We start from the raw sequence: 18,932 nt of genomic DNA on the forward strand, positions 1-18,932 counted from the left end.
AGACGCCTTTCCTTGTGAAACCCGGCATTCGGCTCATATTGTCAGGAATGACGATTGATGAGGCGATGATAACTGAAGAAACTAAGCGTTTAATGGGGTGAACTTGTGCCCAAAAGTAAAAGGGGAACAGAAGAAAGCAGACCGTCGCGGGCGTCGAAGTCGGCGAGACAGCAGAGTCGACTGACTTTGGCTCGCCACACGAAGCCCCTTATGTACACGCGCGGGCTCCTGGAATGATCGGCGTAGAATGTACGACGCGTAGAACATTCGGACCTCGAGCACGCAGCAGGATTCTGGAATTTACCAGAACAATAAATTGCAGGAATTAACAAAGCATGCGTCGCTCCGAGGATTCTAACCTTGGCTTTTCGCGTGGGAGGCAGGCACAATAACCGATAGGCCACGCGCGCGCTGCCTACTTGGACAGCTGCACGCGCGGCAATATAGCCCAGTTTATTAGGCATCCGTCACGTCCGAGGGGGGATCGGTGGCCGAGTGGTGTAGCGCACACCAGCTCGGAGCACGTGGAGCGAAAGCTCGCGCTGCAGAACCCAGGGATCCTGGGTTCGAACCCCACCCCTGCCCGTTTCGATCTGGATGAGCATCGTACCGGCGTGCGGTCGTGTATCGCTACTGCGTGGTGCACGTTAAAGACCCCAGGCTAGCGGCTGTACCGCACTGGCTAAATTACTCATCTACAGCTGGGAGACTTGTCGCCCCTGTGAGGCAGACCAAGTTCTAGGCTGTATAAACACACACACAACCCAATTTTTTTTCGTCACGTCCGAGGTGTAATAAATCTCGTAGCTGACGCACTGTCCCAAAGCGTTCCTCTTTCCTCCTCTTGACGACTTTCACGCCATCAGCGCCGCGCAGTACAAAGCTCAGGAGCTTCAAGAGCTGCGCCGATCACCCAGTCAGCTCGTTTTCGAAGCCATCCCCCTACCCACGTCCGACACAGCAGTAGTTTGCGACCTCTCTACAGGCATGCACCAAGACCATTTATACCAACTATCAGAGGCAAGTTTTTGACTCCATGCCTGTCCCACCCCCGGTATTCGCCCCCCGCCACAATTCATAAGTGAGGAATTTCTCCTAGCTAACCCGGGATCAACAAAGATGTGCGTAGCCATGAACTCGAACATGCACCCAATGCCAAACATTCAAGATCCACCGCCACGCTTCCGCACCGCTTCACTGATTCCCGCCCATGACACAGCGCTTCGACCATGTCCACATCGACACTGTGAGATTTCTCCCACCTTGCGAAGGATACCGTAACGGCGCTACCTCCTCACATGTATGTCGACCGCGTCACCCGTTGATCAGACGCGCTTCCCATCCAAGTTATTCGAGCGGACACTGTGGCGCGCACTTCATTCAAGGGTGGATTTCTCGATCCCGCGTTTTATCCGCTCTCACAACTAACCGCGGACGTCAATTCGAGTCGGCACTCTTCCACCAGCTGCTTTCAATTTTGGGAACCACCCGTATTCGAACCACTACTTACCATCCTATTCTAAACTTTCTCGTCGAACGCTTCCACCGTTCACTCAAGGTGGCACAAATGACACAGTTCGATCGCCACCAGGTGGAACACAAGAAGCTTGCCCATCGTCCTCCTCGCACTTCGAGCGGCTCTTAGGAGAAACCTTGGGTACAGTCCAGCCGAGCTGGTGTAAGGCTCAACACTGCGCCTACCCAGGTAATTATTCAGATATGTATCGAAAGAGCCCGTTCTCGGCATGTCTGGTGGCGACGCTTTCTTGAGTCTGCTCATTGCATGAGTCTTGTGTCTTTTCGAGGCCAGAGATAAAAGCACATTTCCGAAGACGCTACTTTATACTAATCCCACAGTTTTTGACAGTGCCAGGGTTTTCCGAAAAAGCGTCATGTAGAGAAAACAATCTGCTTGCCCCTTGTCAGCACAAGTCACTAACTAGCCAGGAATTTCGGATGGAAAGACTGACACTATAAAGCTAGATGGCGCCTCTGACTGTGTAAGGGTATCACGGAATCGAAAAGGCAGAGCTGAACACTAGCCTTTGAGCGGGTTGTACTGCCGGATACCAACTCCGCATTATTTTCACTGGTCAGGGTGTTCAAATGCGAAATAGTTGAGTGCAGGATGAGTTTAGATAAAAAGAAATAGCTTCAGGTTCTTTAGATTTTTAGTCGCAAAGATGGATTGGGGAGATGGTAGCTATTTCTTCTTGATTTCCTTCGTGGAAGGGGAAAGAAAGCAGGCCAACTTTTTGCGTACCGGTATCCTGTAGTTCTCTGTAAATACTGTACATAAAATTATTAGTAGAAATGAACTACTACATCTTCTTTTAGCGAAATTTAAAAATAAATTGCAAGTAAGTTTATGTTTTTAAGAAGTTTATAATTGTAATTAATTACTTTTCCGCCGCGATAATGTGTATTGTAATTTGATTATATTGTAGCCGAGTCAAGCAAAGGAATTAGTCATGTAATTTAATTGCAAAATAAAAGTAATCTTGTCAGCTCTTAACTGGGGTTCCGTGTTTTCTGGGGGTTTATTTTTCTTCAAATTGGGTGCGTTCCTTCCGAGTTTATTTCTTCCCACAGATTCAGTGTGTTTTGTGTGTGTGTGTGTGCGTGTGTGCTTGTGAGTATCCACTTTCGGTGTCGGACAAAACATCGCAGTTAATCCAGGCCTTATGTCGAACAAAGCAGGACATGGGCGTATTTGCCCAACCTCCAGGCTACACAAACACACAGTAATGGTGTATTCGCACGACGGAGTTTCTCTCCGAGTATAGGATTAAATGTCATCGAGTTTTGAGGTCACGTGCTCCGCGTCACAGATGTTGGCTAATCGCCCAGCTCGCACGGAGTCGAGAAGAATCTGCGACCGGCCTAGAGAATATCCGTCGTCCCGTCGGAGCGACCAGGCAGGTTCGCAAAAGAAATGACTCCGCCGACTAAACTACATGTGACTCCGTCGTGCGGATGCCCGCTTCGATTTCCTGCACCTTCTCCTCCTTCTCGTGGCTTTTCCTGCACGCAGCTGTATGGCGTACTAGGATGTTTCTGGAAACAAATATATATTTTTGCCGATACACCATAAGAAAAGGAAATGACATGAACGCAGCCTCACGGATAGCCCAGACAGTTTAATGCGAGCTGTTTTGCGGGTCAGCAGGTTGGATCGATACATACATGGATGCTAACCACTATGCCTTTTATGACGGACCGTAGCTTGCTCCACATAGCCTAGAAATAAAAAAAAAACGAACGAAAAATATGATTTCTTCCCTCGCCGCATGCATGCAGGCGACGACGCTATTTATTTGCATGGGCAAAGCTTTGCGTACGCTATTTTAGAGTTCGCTATTAAAACTTTGTAATGTCGCTTCACAGGGTTATTAAGTCATCAGTGGTCCGACAGCCTTTGCACGACTAGCGAGAACCATAATGTATGGGGGAAAGTATCAAATTGTTTAATATGATTTAATTAACCATGCCCTAAGCACTTGTGTAACTAGCTTATAAGGTAAAAGAGCAAAACAGGCCACAGAAAAAAGTTTTATTTAATTTTCTTTTTTCAACGTGTAATAACACGGTACTGAGTTTTCGTACATCTTCCATAAAAAAATCCAATTATATCCCAGTGACAGCCGCACTTTTCGGGGCAATGGGACTTGCGCCAGCACTGAAAAAGCATAAAATACAAATCAGACTTGTCTAAACAAATTTTTAATTCACTGTTTGAAGTTGAACTAAAGTTTGTCGTAATCATAACTATACCATCACTGACTTTCTCTTGGCTCATCTTTTATTAATGGTTCTATATAAAACCTTTAAAGCTATGGTTCTAGAGTCAAGCGCAAACAATCATCAATATATTGTAATTTCAAAGGACTGCTGCTTATGCAAGTGTTATTGCAGTCGAGCGATATATTAGGAAATCACATGAAACATTTCAAAATATCATCAAGAATTCTAAAGCCTATACGAGGTATACAATTAGAGCACTGCGTAGTATTTATCGGTAAAAGTAGCTTTTTTAACTTCTCAAAGATAATTCTTCTTAGTGAACATGCTCTGATATTTTTAGAATCGATTTTATAACCTTTTTTATATTTTTATTGGAATATAGCCCTTTGCCACAATCATTAGCTCGCGATGTTAGCCTTTTTTTTTGTCTTTTTTTATTTGAGATGTAGGCCTTCCTATCACTTAAACGACCGCCGTGTTTTATTTTATTGTTTGTTTCTTGGCGACGGTCTTGTACGCTCAGTGGAGGAGGAAACGCGATCTACGAAAACTCCCTAATAGTTCTCGCACGGTCATGGGTACAGTAGTTGCAAGCCTTTCCACTTGGCGACGTCAACGCGTGACATTCTCGCCTAGTAGCGATATCCGAGAACCGTAAACACCCTATGGCCCATATATAGCTTGTACGTAACGTAGTAGACCGATCTTAACAGCCAGTTTGACTACGTCACCGCTGCAGCAATGCATCGAGGGAACCTTAGTCTTTCTGCACGTGGGACAACCTCGCTGGAGCTCTGCGCGTGTGGAGCACGAGACGGCACGAGTCCTCGCAAGCACGGCCGTCTGCCTCCTGTGTACTAAAGTTATGGCGACGTCACGCATGCGATGAACGCTTAAGGCCCTGTCACACTGCGGAAACAGTCGGAGAACTTTGTCCTTCAACACGAGGAAAACATGTTTTCAGGGACCCTGTCACATTCCGGAAACAGCAACAGTCCGGAAACATGTTGCTGTCGTCCGAAAACCATGTTTCCCAACTTGTTCTCCGACACTCGGGGAACATCCTGTCACACCGAGAAAGCGTGTTGGAAGAACACAAATTGCCTCCTCTCCTGCGGGCTGCCTCCCTCTCTCTCTCGCCCTCGTCTGCCCGGCCGGCTCGGCTAAGCTACAAGCGCGAGCTCCGGGCTTTCAGCATCCCTGCCAAGCACGCGCGCTCGTGCAGTGCAAGCACTGTTCTGGGCCAGATGCTCGCGCTTGTAGCATCGGCTGCGTCTGGACCGAAGCTGAAACGAAGTATAGGCGGCTAGGCTCAGATCCGCTGGCTCCGCTCGCCCCTTGAATCGTTGCCATTTTGGATCGCCGTCTCATCGACGTCGCTCTACCGTAGTCGATTCATCAGCCGCGCAAACCATCTCGTGTTCTCTGGATTTGGCGGTTGCGTTCTGCTACAGGGCTAGACCCTTTCACGATGGCATACGCGCCGGCCACAGCAGCAGCTTCTGCTTTGGTGCTTCTTTGTGCCATCGATTCAGATGATTCTGACGATCAGCTGCCGCCGCGCAAGAAGCCACGTTCAAAATGGCCCTTCACGCTTGACGTCAATTATTGAAGTATTCTCGTGCGACTATCTGTACAGAAAAATATAGATGTTGCCGCGTTGCTGGAAAAAAATTCGCTCAGCCACCGAAATGGGCAACACGTGTCGTCCGACACAAGTTGGCGAGGTTTCCGTTGCCAAAAGCTGTCACACCGAGACAACATTGTCGCTGTCGTCTATGTTGTGTTGCTGTTTCCTCAATGTGACAGGGTTGTCGGGCAACAGAGCCGATAGCCGACATGTTTCCCGACTGTTGAGAAACATGTTTTGCTCATGTTTCCGCCGTGTTTCCTCAATGTGACAGGGCCTTTAGAGAAATCGGTCTATTCGCGGCCATGCTACTTTATGTGCTAAAAGCGCTCGCTTCGCCGTGTTAGTTTCGCACCACAGAAGTAGTGTTTCGAGGAAACCACTAAGTGGAAATAACCGTCAGTGCCCAGCAGTGGCGTGTGCTTGGGCTGACAGAGGTCCCCGCATCCTTAGATCAAGCTCTTACCTAACGTCTGCAAAGAACGTCGATCTTGATGGTGTGGAATGCATGTTGCAGAACCTCAGTGGAGCTGAGACTACAGCAGTGTTGGACAGAATACTCGATAAAAGTATTTAAGTTAAGTTACTAAATACCTGCTTCATAAAGTATTTAAAATACTACTCAAGTTACTTTCACTGCGAAGTATCCTGAATAGAGTTTAAATACTTAGAATTGTAATTCAATAATTTTGAAAATACTGACGGATTGCATAATTTGTATCGACGTCAGTGACAAACATAATTATACAATTGCGCAAATCTGGTTTACAAAAATGGTTTATTAGCTCGCAACAGCACAAAACGGTAAAAAGAAAAGGTCCTAGGGTTATTTTTGCAGCTCAACTCTAACGAGCAGGATGTCACTGATACATGTTACAAAACATTTCTGGGGAAAAAATAGATCGCTTCAGTTATAGTGACATCGCTGAATATCACGTTCTGCGGCGCACATAAGACGTGTCGTTCAACTACAATCCATATTCCATATATGGGGATTTCACTATAAACGAACTTGGGATACTGAAAGTAGTGAATGGATAACAAAGAGAGCCCACATAGTAACCAAGGCACTGGTCACATCTGCTTCAAGTAGGTTGCGTTCAGAAAGGCACTCAACGTTCGGGGACGCTTTGTTGGCATTTTGAGAGGTCATCTCGCTCGTAGTTTGTTTCCTGCCATGTTCTCCGCTTATCAGTGTTCACTCGCAGACAGTGTTCGCAAGAGCAATAACTGCTAAAATGACGAAACAAAAAACAAACCTCGACATTTTGCAGTAGCGTTGTCACATATACAACCAGCAAAAAAAAGTCTCCTCTTTGTTTACACTTCTCATTTTCTTCTGTTTTTTCTTCTTTTTTTTTCTTTTTTTAAACTGAAGTTTGCATTGTTGCCGTGAGTCGTTTCCCGTTCTGCGTTGCACCACAGTGTGGCAGTCTTTACTTCCGTAAAACCACCCCTATTATTTGAGGGTCTTTTGGGGGAAACTTTAGGAAACAAAAGGTCCCTTTGGGAAGTCGAGGGGAAAACTTTTATTCTACGAGATTTGCGGTGAAATAAGAGTCACAATCGGCACAAACCCAATGTTTTCACGAGCTCAATCTAAGTCGCCTTAGCTTATCTGAGCTAGCAACAAGATTTGGTTTCTCGAAACAATGTTCATGTTTGCTCCTGCCCCACCCACGCCACTTCATACCGAAAAACTCAGACGATAGCGGGATGTCAAAAATGTATTTGAGATAATGAGCACAAGATACTCAGAATTGTAATTAAAATAAACTATCAAATACTCTCGATCAAAAGTATTTGCAACATACCAAGATACTTCAAAAAGTGCTTGAAATACAGTATCTTGAGTAGAATATTTGAGATAGGCACAAGTCTGGACTGCAGCGCAACAACCACGAGAGCTCGAGGTCGCTGCTTTAAAGAGTTCTTCCGCAGAACGAGCGCTCGCGCTAGAAGCTCGCGCTAGCCCGCGCTTGTAGCTTCCAAAGCTACAAGCGCGGGCTAGCTCGCGCTTGTAGCTTTGGCTGCTGTCTCAGCTTATCAGCGTTCTCCGCCAAGTTATATTTACGACTAAGTAACTCCACGAGAGAGCCCTACTGCCGCGAACAGGCGCTGCTTCTTAGGAACTCATGACGTGACGGCATTCCAACGGAGTTTCACAGACCGCCACCAAACGCAGTCTTGAAATCTGTTCCTTCGTTTTAAAACTAGTTTTCTCGACTTGTCTGCCTGTAGCCCAGAAGCGCGAGTCTAGTCTAGTGTTTCTGGGCGGCCGGCAAAACATGGACCACATCCAAACAAATAAATAAAAGTGCAAACATTTCCTTTCAGTACCCCTTTAATGGGACACTGAGTATGCGCAAGCTTCCGCGACCAAACCTGGAAAGCCTAGATTTAAAAAAGGGATCAACTAGAGACTGCGGGGAGCGTTTGGAATTTAATGGCCGGCGCCTCCCGCGCCGATTGGTCGCCAGTGCGCATGCGCGCTCAGTAGTCGAGTGGCAAGGAGGAAAGCGAACGAAAATTTAGGCGGATAAGTTTCCGGACGATCGACGCCAAATACTTTACTACGCTTTCGTCGCCTCTTCGCCACTCTTACTACAAACACGGCCCTTAAACCACGTGACCCCAATCGGGCAGTTGGAAACTCTCTGAAATATTGGCCCTCATAACAAATCCCTGCACGTAGAAAGCACCTTCCTCGAGGCGCCGTGCCCAGCACTATACACTCCGTGCGCAGCAACGAGCGCGCCGCCGCGCGGCCGTCAGAGAAAACAGTTTTTGAGAATCCGAGCAGGCGGAAACCACGCCGCGTCGCCGCCGCCATATGCCAATCCTGCCGCCGCTGTGCTCTCCTGCGACCTTAACGCACTGTTAATTGCTATCATGAATTGCTGCGTGGTCGGTTGCACCAACAGGTACACATCGTGCGGGGACGACGTTTCACGGTTTCTCAACTCGTCCGTGCCTCGTCTGGCAGCGGCAGCGCCCTCCGGGCAGCGCGTTAGTCAACGCTTTATTTTGTTTCTTTACTTCGAATCTTTTATACGGGAAAGGTGTGTGCGTGCGCGGGTGCGAGCGTACAGTTTGTCACTGCACACGAAAAATCCACGGAACCCTAGCCCTAAACAGCTTCGCTTTAAAACGAAGCCCGGCTTTACAGCCCGTATAAGCAAGCTCTGCGCACCCTGTAATGACAAAAGTGCATTCCAAAGTTTGTTTCGAAAAGCATCATAAGCAACGAAAGATGCCGTTACACCGCGCTACAAATTTAAGCGAAGTATTGCGCCAGACGCGGCGACTCGGGTGCGAATCGTCATGACCCGAAGCCGCGGTCGCAACAGAAGAACGCCGCCTGGCCACTCGCCGCGGTTTCATCTAGGCCATCAATAATTCTAAATAGTTTCAATATTTGGCAAGTGCACGGATAGTGGGTAAAGACCAGTCACTTCCTGAGCAAGGAAGAATGAGAACTTAGCTCGATCGTTATGGAGTAAGCTTCTTGCGAGACGCCCGCCTGACGCACACATTTTGCCTTTAAGACCGACGTCGCTGTAGCAAACCGTTCGTTGACGTCAAAATTATGCCCGCTTTGATAAAGTTTTTCGCCTTTTTTCGTAGTGGCATCACGGAAGATGGATCTAACTATGATATCTTTAAAGCCAGCTCGAAGAACTAACGCTCCAACCATGGGCACTTGCACCGCCATAGCTTCCGACGCAAAGCGCCTCTGTCGTCTGCTACCACTCTCAATATTGCACGCCAGCCGCTGCGCAAGTGGTCCTGCGTGCGATTTTCAACGTAGTTCACGCCATACTTCGGCAGTAATTCAAGTATAGTAATAGAATTACCACAATTTAATTACTTTCTTCGTAATCTGTAATCGTAAATAATTACTTTCAGCGAAAACGAATTGTAATTGTACTTTAATTACTTCCTAACGTCAGTAATTGCAAAGTTTCAGTCGCAATTACAATTACATTTGCGAGACTTCGGGGGCGCCGACGGAACCTTTCTGAAAGCTTCAGCGCTTGCACAAGTGGCCTAGCGCTCGGTGACACACTCGCACATATAGACACGCACTCACACACGCGCACAACAAAAATAGTGTCCCGTTGTTTATTGTTTCGTTGGTTACACTGCGGGCTGAGAAACAATCCTCTTCGGGGACTACCTCAACGGCCCCGTGTTATGCCGCCTGCGGTGCGAGCAGAAAACGATAGCGCAAAACATGCCGAAATTTTTAAAGAAACAAAATTGAGCGTCAGCTTTCAGCCGGGGTTATCTGTGGATTTTTTTTTTGCCAGTTTTTTTACATTTTTTTTTAATACTGTCTCATATTTGTTTCTTTGTAATAATTTCAAGTTTGTTTCTTGTTGGTTTTACTTCGGATATTATTTGCACAAGCACATTGGAGACTGACCCCGCACTTGTTAAAACTGTCACTATTTCGGAAGCCCCGATTCGGTTCTTATATTACAGCGAAGCCGTTTATGGCGAGGATTCCGTCGATTTTTCGTGTGCGTGACCAAAACCTCTACGCTCTCACCGCCGCACGCGCCACACGCGCACGCCTTCCCCGTACTGTCTTAAAAATGCCTGCGCGACTACTTACCCGCAGAGCACTCGGAGAGCCCATCTCTGCAAGCTACGAAATCAGCTCAGCGAATGATGAGGCGGAACATCCGTTTAGACCTAAAAATAAAATCTGCACTGTGGGAGTAGCCAATGCAAAACGTCATGCTTGAATTGCATAATGCCACAGCGCAGACTAAATTTTGAGGTCTAAACGGATGTTCCGCCTCATCATTCGTTAAACTGAGTCCGTATATCGCAGAGATTGGCTCTTTGACTGTTTTGTGAGCAAGTAGAAGCGCAGCCATTTCTTAGAGTGTATAAAAGATTTGAAGTAAATAACCAAAATAAAGCGTTGACGAACACGCGTGCAAGATGCCATTTGTTTTAGGTTTTAGGAACAGTTACTGATGCAGACGCCGACACGTGCGGGGCGTGGAACACCATTCCCTGCATTCTCTTTGATGCTTGGGTAGTTTAGCAATATGTCTATTCCGTAGATTAGTCATCAATAGGCACCATTTTCAAGATCAGCAGACTCTCAGGTAGATAATAAATGTGTCTCAAAGATTTGTCCCCTGTGCGACCCGCATCGGCCCTCTCTAGGGTGCCTCCATCTGCCGGCCGCTTCCGCTGACAGGGCGAAGACACCAATGAAGCCAATGGAGCGCCACACTATGGCGCCTGAGGTCAGTATTAGCTCCACATTGCGTGTGCGTCTTGTAGAGTGTTTGTGACAAAGTCGTGGTGCAAAAACATTGTGTTTAGCGAAAGTTCTGGAAAAATGAACGCAACATGACGCCGGTGAGAGCATCGCAAAGTTAATCACAAAATGGCGGGTGTCTCCATCCTGTCAGCGGAGCGGCCGGCAAACGGAGGCAGCCTGGCCATGTCTACGCTCGCACCGCCCTCTTTGTTTCGTCGTTCCAAGCCCCCGCTTGCGTGCCTAGTTTCCGTTCCTTCCGCGCTCCCGGGGTGGCGGCCCCGTCGCGCGGGTCTTTGTCCTGTGCTAAGCAGCTTCCTTACTCATGAACCTTCACAGAGTGGAATGGCTCGTGATTTATATCTGGGCCATTATAATTTCAACTCGATGTAAATGATTTACAATAACATGAAACGTTTGTGTGTGGATGTGATCGTATTGGAGCGTGTGAATTGTAGTTTTATATTAACACGAATAAAATGTGCAGATACTACTAATTGTCGCATTTGTATTTGCCTAACAAATAAGTGTGCCAAATCAATTTTACTTAGGCGATTTGGCCTCTTCGAGTAAATGAACAAATTTATTATTATTTAGTGAAAATATAAAACGTAGGACTTCATTAGCCAAAACTGTCGCGTTCTATCATTAATTTAAGAAATACGCACAAAAGGACAGTACATTACGCGCAATTTATACATTGGGGCAAGGAATGAAGGAATGCCTTACATTCCAAACAACTCGTTTAATGTTAAATAGCACAAGTCGGGTCGCTCTCAGAAATAAGTAATTGTAAAGTAATTGCCTTACGTTTTAAAAGTATTTTGCAATCGTAATTAATTACTTCATACATAGCACTCATTGTAATTGTAGTTAAGGATAAGGATAAAGTTTATTTTCAATGAAAACCCGGCAAACAATCCAGCCCGCTTAAGCGTAGAACGCTTGTATGCGGGACATGGCAGTAATTATTTTTATATTGTAGAAATAAATATAATTCATAATTAAATGAATCACAAGCACCTACGGCACTTAACATCCTATATGATTAGGATAAAAAAAGGAGAGAAAAGTACAAAAATAGTACAGGCAGCTACGAGAGTTCACGTGCTATTAACAAAATTCAACGCGAAATGCAACAACAGATGCGACAATGAAAAGCAATCAGTCAGTGGTAACGAACTAATAACAAGTCTATATGATAAGTAACATCGAATGCAATAATAAACTCAGTCAGTGGTAACCGAAGAAACATCAAACAAACAATTCCACAAATCAGTATCTACGTACAAAGTTAAACCACTTTTGGAGCAAAGTAATTGTAATTGTAATTAAATTACATTATAAATCAGTATCTACGCACAAAGTTAAACCACTTTTGGACCAAAGTAATTGTAATTGTAATTAAATTACATTATAAATCAGTATCTACGTACAAAGTTAAACCACTTTTGGAGCAAAGTAACTGTAATTGTAATTAAATTACATTATAAATCAGTATGTACGTACAAAGTTAAACCAATTTTGGAGCAAAGTAATTGTAATTGTAATTAAATTACATTTCGGAAGTAATTTACCCATGTATGAAAGCCTTAACCGTATGGCTTCCATACATCCGGTATGGGCGACAGAAAAAAAGAAGCAAGAAATTACTACCTAGGGGGCTATACAAGATGGCGGGACGGAGGGTCTCGGACATCGCCACCTGCTGGGATTAATCAGCGGCGTGGCGCTCACCAATCGGAGCAGGCGGCGATGTTTTAGTCCCTCCGTCCCGCCGTCCTGCATAGCCCCCCTGGATGGAGTGATAGGGTCAACTTTGTCGTAATAAAATAATTGATATACACAATATTTACCTTTTAGTGATATAGCAATTATTGAGTCAACAAAATATATCTGGGCAACGTTTCGACCGTAACGTCATATCAAAGCAGACTAGCTCTCTCCTCCCCCCCTCCTCCCCTCCCCCCGTCCGCCAGCCGAATGCCTACCGCCCCCCCCCCCCCCCCCCCCCCCCAAAGGCTTGACCCATAAGTTGCACGAAAAGTGGTTGAGCGGTAAAACAAAGATATCTTAGTAAAAACTAAAGGTTATAATTTAGGATACTTACTATTTTACGTGGGCATTGCCTACCACGAAGGAATATAAATACTATTTTCAGGCTTGTGGCTGCATTTAGAGCTGAGCACTTCATCGATTAACCTACCGACTAATCGATTCATGCTTTAATCGCGATTGACATTTCTTGACCGGTTAGTCGGCTAAATTTAGACAAACACAAAAGCGTAAACATTCACCGGGTTCACCACGCAGACATGGACAAGTATACCTCTATGAAGGCAAACTTTAAGCGAAATTTTGAGTTAATGTAAACTGTATGGGGCGAGATTTGTAACTCCAAACAAGTGGAGAAGGTTATTCGCGTCTCAGCCACCTCAATGACGTATGACTGTCCGTTCAGCGAAGTATATACTATTGTGAACAATCAAAGGAGTACGTTAATGCCGGAGGATATCAACGAACCTACTTGCCTCTACGCCTGAACTAATCATTTGTGAGAGTGTCTATCTTTTTTCTGTTCTCAACAATGCATCAAGGTTGATTTAAAGTCTGAAATTGTACTGCGCCGTTTATTACATACTCAGCAAAGGCAAAACATGTCATGTATTAAAAAAAAAAAGAATTACGCATAAGGATGAAAGAAACCATACAATTAATCGATTAATGGGTGGCGAATCATCGAATTAAAATTATTAATAGACGCAGAGCCCTAATATTTGTATGCTTCACAGTGATCCGGAATTCGAATACGTCTAAGAACTGTATAGAAACAAAAACAAAGTAAGTTTCATTTCCGGAGTTTTTAGGTTGATTGATGGGCCGCTGCTAAGGTAAGAAAATCCGGGAGCCAAACCTAATGAATTAAATCAAAAATGGCCAATCAATATACGGCACGGTGATATAAAGAATGACTTCAAACGGGATTTGTATGATGTAACGACAAAACAATTTCAGGCTAAGAATATTAGAGCCAGTTTTTGAACTCGTATTGGAATAAATCAGCACCAAAAATGTAGGTATCATTTTTTTATATTAGTCATTCTCTTTTTTTCTTTTTCAGAACGGCAACAGTTTCTTGAAATGTTCATTTTAAAAAATTATATATACCACGAATAATCACTTGTTGAAACCTTACACTACATGGCGTCACTCTTTTTCCTTTACAATAAGAGTTCAGTTACTTAAGTTGTGACTTACTGCGCGAATATCACCGAAGACATCGCCAAGAGAAAGGCAAGCGTAAAAACGATCTTGAAACCCATGTCTCTCTCGTTGACTACAGTCGTCGACATCCGTGCGGCTGAAGCCTAAATATACGCCGAGAAACTGAGAGAGAAGGAGACGATGACTGACGCCCAAAGAATAAAACGCCCATTTGGGGCGGACGACCAATCAGAGAGACGAGAGAGCGGGCGGAGACGTCAGAACTCCCGAGCTCATGGTTAGAATGATTAGTGGTTGGACCTAACACTTGCTGCCTTTGTCTTCCCACTGCACTCGTGGAACGCGTTCGAATGCGGGAGCCAAACACCGCAACCCGACGTATCGCGTTCTAACACGTACAGTACGTTCGAAGAGCGCAGTGGAGACGAAGGCAGCTGTAGCTTTACGTCTACCATAGCCTGCTCTAAACACAAATCCTGGCTGTTCGACGACGGAGCCATAGAGTGCCCGGTCGCAGATTTGGAGTGCGAGGATCTGGTAGCACAGAGCATTCAAGGGTCATTTCTCGGGGAACATGGACGTCAGCGCACAGCTTTCGCCGCGGCAAGGGCCCCAAACACACTTGTTGTGTGCTTAGGGTCCGCTGCGAGACGCCGCAACGGGGCGAGACGCTGCGTTTTGGCGTCTCGCCGCAGCGGGGCGCCAGTCACGTGGTTCTCCTCTCATCCGTTGTCTGCCGCTCGACCTTTTCCATTTCGGCAACCGCTCCTTGTGGCGATCTAAAAAAAAAAAATTGGTTTGCTCTTTATGTTTATACAGCCTTGATGGAGATGCGCCTCAACGGGTAATCGGTCTCTTAGCTGTAGATGAGCAATTTAGCCAGTGCAGCACAACCACTATTTTTAACGTGCATCACGCAGTAGTGATCACACGAACGCCTGCCGGTACGAATCTCATCCAGATCGAAACGGGCGGGGGCGGCGGGGATCGAACCCAGGAGGTTCCCAGCGCAAGCTTTCGCTCCACGCTCCGAGCTGAGACGCGTTAGCCCACTCGGCCACTTCCGCCCCCCTTGTGGCGATCTGCCAGGCTTTGTCAGTATATATAGGAGGCTATGGGTCCTCCTCTCCCTCAGTTTCTCTTCGCACAGTCACCGACAGGGTGAGAACGGCGGGAAGGAGCCTCAATTGTCCCGTCTCCAGCGCGAGCTTCTTCGGCAAGGCCTCGACGTCTCGTGGTGCGCCTCCAGCACAGCCAAAGAACGGTGGAAGGCATGCAGAGCGTGCAGGGGGCCTGGCGTTCCGGAGACACGCCCCGCCGCTCTCGCTATTTCAGCAACTATATAGTAATAAACAGTCGTACAATATTATTTGGGGCCTCTCGATGCGTCCGTCGTTTCGTAAACAAAATAAAAATACAGACCGTACATGCTTTTGAAGATTCATTGGGCTAGAGGATAGCATGTGAAAGGTGTCTTCTACTTATTCTATGAAGTTTGAAACTTACGCCACGCTAACAGAATATTCGTCAACTACTTATATGCGCAGCGCGATCCTCGCATCGTTTGGTCACCACGTCCGACATTAAGAGGATTGGAAAACGTTCGTATGGGTTAACGTCGCACTTATCCTTTAGTGGCATAGCGAAAATATACGCTTCTTTGTATATGCCCGTCCCTTCCTTTCAGTGCGATCTCGAGAAAACAAGCGGACTGGGGGAGTTTGCGTGTTCGAGTTATAGGCTTCAAATTCTGTTTTAACTCGAAGGGTGTGGTTTAAAAGAATCGTCAGACTTTCTCGGAAAGCTTTGCAATCCTAAAGTTAGCTGCCTAAGTGAAAATTTCGTACTACGAAATTACCTGCACAATTTCTGGTTTCCCTGATGAACGTTTTTTGGCGGTAGCGGTTTCAAGCAGACGACACGTCAGCTCATACTTCTGTTCCCGTGTTTTGCAGCTGCCTAAACCTGGTGGCCCGTTGACTATACTCCGACTCGACATCCCTATAGACCGTCATCCGACAAACTCAAGCTTAAAAACGAAGAATTTTATTTTTTCGTCGGCTAGGCCAAGTTTCTTCAACGCAGCAAAATCGCCTGCAATATCAGCGACGCCAGCGACGCCGATGGTCACCTGCGGTTGCTCAGGGGCGTTTTCTTCGCATTTGGCAGTAGCGGCAGGAAGCTGACGATACGTCAGCTTGCTGCTCACTTTTGTCCCTGTGTTTTGCAGGTTGGTTCAATTCTTTCTCACCTTTTTTATTCCTATTAGTCTCTCTGCCGATGCTGCCAAAGTGCGTTGACTGAAGGTGTCCTTTCTTTGTTGTGTATTTTGTCATGCCACGCTGTTGCGCATGCCGGCGGCTATCTATTCCTAAGAGTGGACCGTACATAGCTGCTCTGAATATAATTTCACGTTCCTTCTTGGTGAGTGCTCTGATTAAACCGAGGAAACACTACAAGTAAAACCTGGGGACTTTAGAAAACATAAAAGTGTGAACTGCCACATCGAACGAAGAAACCAAAACCCAGAAATCAATAGTCGACTTCTCTGTACTGTAGCTGGAAATAAGCAATAGGCTCAATACTCTCCTGCCCTTGTCCAGCGTGATCGGTGGACTCGAAAAATCTGTACAAGTACTTTCAGCCGCTTGACGACCTTCAGAAGCGTTTACTGGCACATGAAAAGTCCACTAAAGAACTGGCTAAACGAGCTACACGAATAGACCTGCTGGCAAATGTCTCCTCACCAAACGGACTCGCTCAGCTCCGGAAAGATTTGGATAACCTCGTCAAACAGAGCCGTCGTTTAAACTTTGAAATTCACGGCATCCCAGAAACACAAAATGAAGACCTGATGGAAAATATGAACGAACTGGCAACAAATTTGGAGATGCCACCTGTAACCCGAAGTGACATTGCAGCTTTGCATAGGCTCCCAAAAATATCGGGTGAAACAGGAGGCGTTATCGTTCGCTTTACGTGTCAGGAGCTTCGCGATTCTTGGCTTCAAAAAAAGGCAGTCACTTAAGAAAGAAAAAGGCAACGTGTATATTTGTGAAAGAGATGGCTCGGCTGTCCCGCACTCTACTGTCCATGACGAAGGAATGGGTGCAGAAATCAGGATACGCGTTTGTTTGGCATGCGAATGCGAAAGTGCTAGTCAAAAAAAAAAAAAAACGGTGAACAAGCAGTGGTTATTCGCGGTGAAGATGATCTTGTCAGTCTAAAGTAACTCGTACGAGAGAACTTCAAAAGTTTCGTTATTTTTACGCCTAAACGTTCTCGTGGTATCGCATCTTTAAAAAGGCACTATCTCCCTTTTCTCATTTGAATGCAAGAGGCACGCGAAACAAACTCTACGAGGTATTTTTTTTTTTTTTTTATCTGAGCTGAATTAATGTTTTGACATAATCTGTTTTAGTGAGACGTGGTTTGCATCTGATGAGTGTGTCCAGCTGGCTGGTTACGGTTGTGTGTCTGTCTGACGCTCAAGAAAGGCTGTCGGTAGTGTTGCTATTTATATTCACTCAGAGCTATCATGAAAAATAGTTCCTAAATATAAAATTATAGACGACAACGTTGAGTGCATTGCGATTTAATGCTGTGATATTTTGCTCGCTTTCTTGTACCGTCCTCCATCTATCGGTAAATGATTTTCTGCATTTCTCAGAAACGCTGCTTGAACAGAGCATAGAACTGAAGTTACAGGTTATTCTTGTTGGTGATCTTAACGTAAATGCTTCCGCGGAAAATGTATCATATTTGCAAGAAATACTTGAATCTTATGGTTGCGCAAACACAATGGCTCTGCGAATTAGATTCACCTCGAGTTCGGAGACAACCCTTGAACTTTGTATTACAAATCTTCCTGTTGGGGATTTGAGATCAGGAATATTCACGTGCGATATCATATACCATTTGCCAATATACTATCTATTGCCTGTTAACCAGCTGCGCCAGCATAATAATAAAAAAAAAAAAGATAAAAGCTGGTTAGAGATTACTCGGAACGAAATATTCAGCATTTCACAGATCTTATTTCCTGACTAGATTGAGATTTTGTTTTGAGAGAAAATGATACAAACACAGCCTATGACGTTTTTTTTATCCTGCTTTGTGTCCGGGTATAAAACCTCTTTTCCCTTAAAGACACGTAAAAAGCATAAAAAAGCTCGAAAACCATGGATATCTCATCAATTATATGCAAGAATTAAAAACCGCAACAAGCTGTTTCAAATATTCTTAAAACCGAGAAGCGAAAGTGACCTTTGCGTATTTAAAAAAGTGCGAAATAAAATAAACACTATTATTAAAAAAGCAAAATCTGAATAATATATGAACAAATTTTCAGTAGTTATGGGAGATCCCCGCATGATATAGCAACCGGCAAACGAAATAATTTCTAAAAATACCTTGGAGAGAAAAGCTCAATTTTACAATGAGGCGCTGACGGATGAACAGATAGTAAATCTGTTCAATGCGCATTTTGTGGCTGTTGGTGCTGCTTTAACTAACTGCGCAAAATACCATGCGAGCAGATCATTTCAACAAACTGTCTTAATTCTCTCTTTCTATATCCGACAGACCAATGTGAAATAATAAAGGTAATTCTAGCATTAAAAAATGATTGTGCCACCGGGGCAGATGACATTAAACCAAAACCGTTAAAAGCTGTCTTCGACACAGTCAGTATTCCACTCGGAGAACTTTTGTAACCTCATGTTATCTAAGGGTGCCTTTCCAGACAAAATGAAGCATGCACCTGTGACGGTTATACACAAAGTTGGCCCAGTTAGTAACTTAAACAACGATAGACCTATTCCTGAACTCTGCAGTCTTTGCAAAGGTAGCCGAACATATTATAAATAAAAAACTTGTCAAATCTTTTACTTCCAATAACATTTTAGTAAAAGAACAATTTGGTTTTCAGAAAAATAAATCACCAGAAGTTGCACGTCTCGGAATTCAAGCAAAATTCTCGAGAACGTAGAACAAAAACATATACACGCTTGGTATATTTCTAGACCTCAAGGAGGCTTTTGATTGCGT

At 45.1% G+C, this 18,932-nt stretch overlaps 1 pseudogene; it reads left to right on the forward strand.

The window, feature by feature from the left end:
• The first annotated feature begins 10,632 nt into the window (after nt 1-10,632).
• Nucleotides 10,633-16,982, forward strand: LOC120842760 (annotated as a pseudogene).
• Nucleotides 16,983-18,932: the final 1,950 nt, after the last annotated feature.

The sequence above is a fragment of the Ixodes scapularis genome, unplaced genomic scaffold (assembly GCF_016920785.2).
Source record: "Ixodes scapularis isolate PalLabHiFi unplaced genomic scaffold, ASM1692078v2 PGA_scaffold1__304_contigs__length_218370807, whole genome shotgun sequence".
NCBI classification, from domain to species: Eukaryota; Metazoa; Arthropoda; class Arachnida; order Ixodida; family Ixodidae; genus Ixodes; species Ixodes scapularis.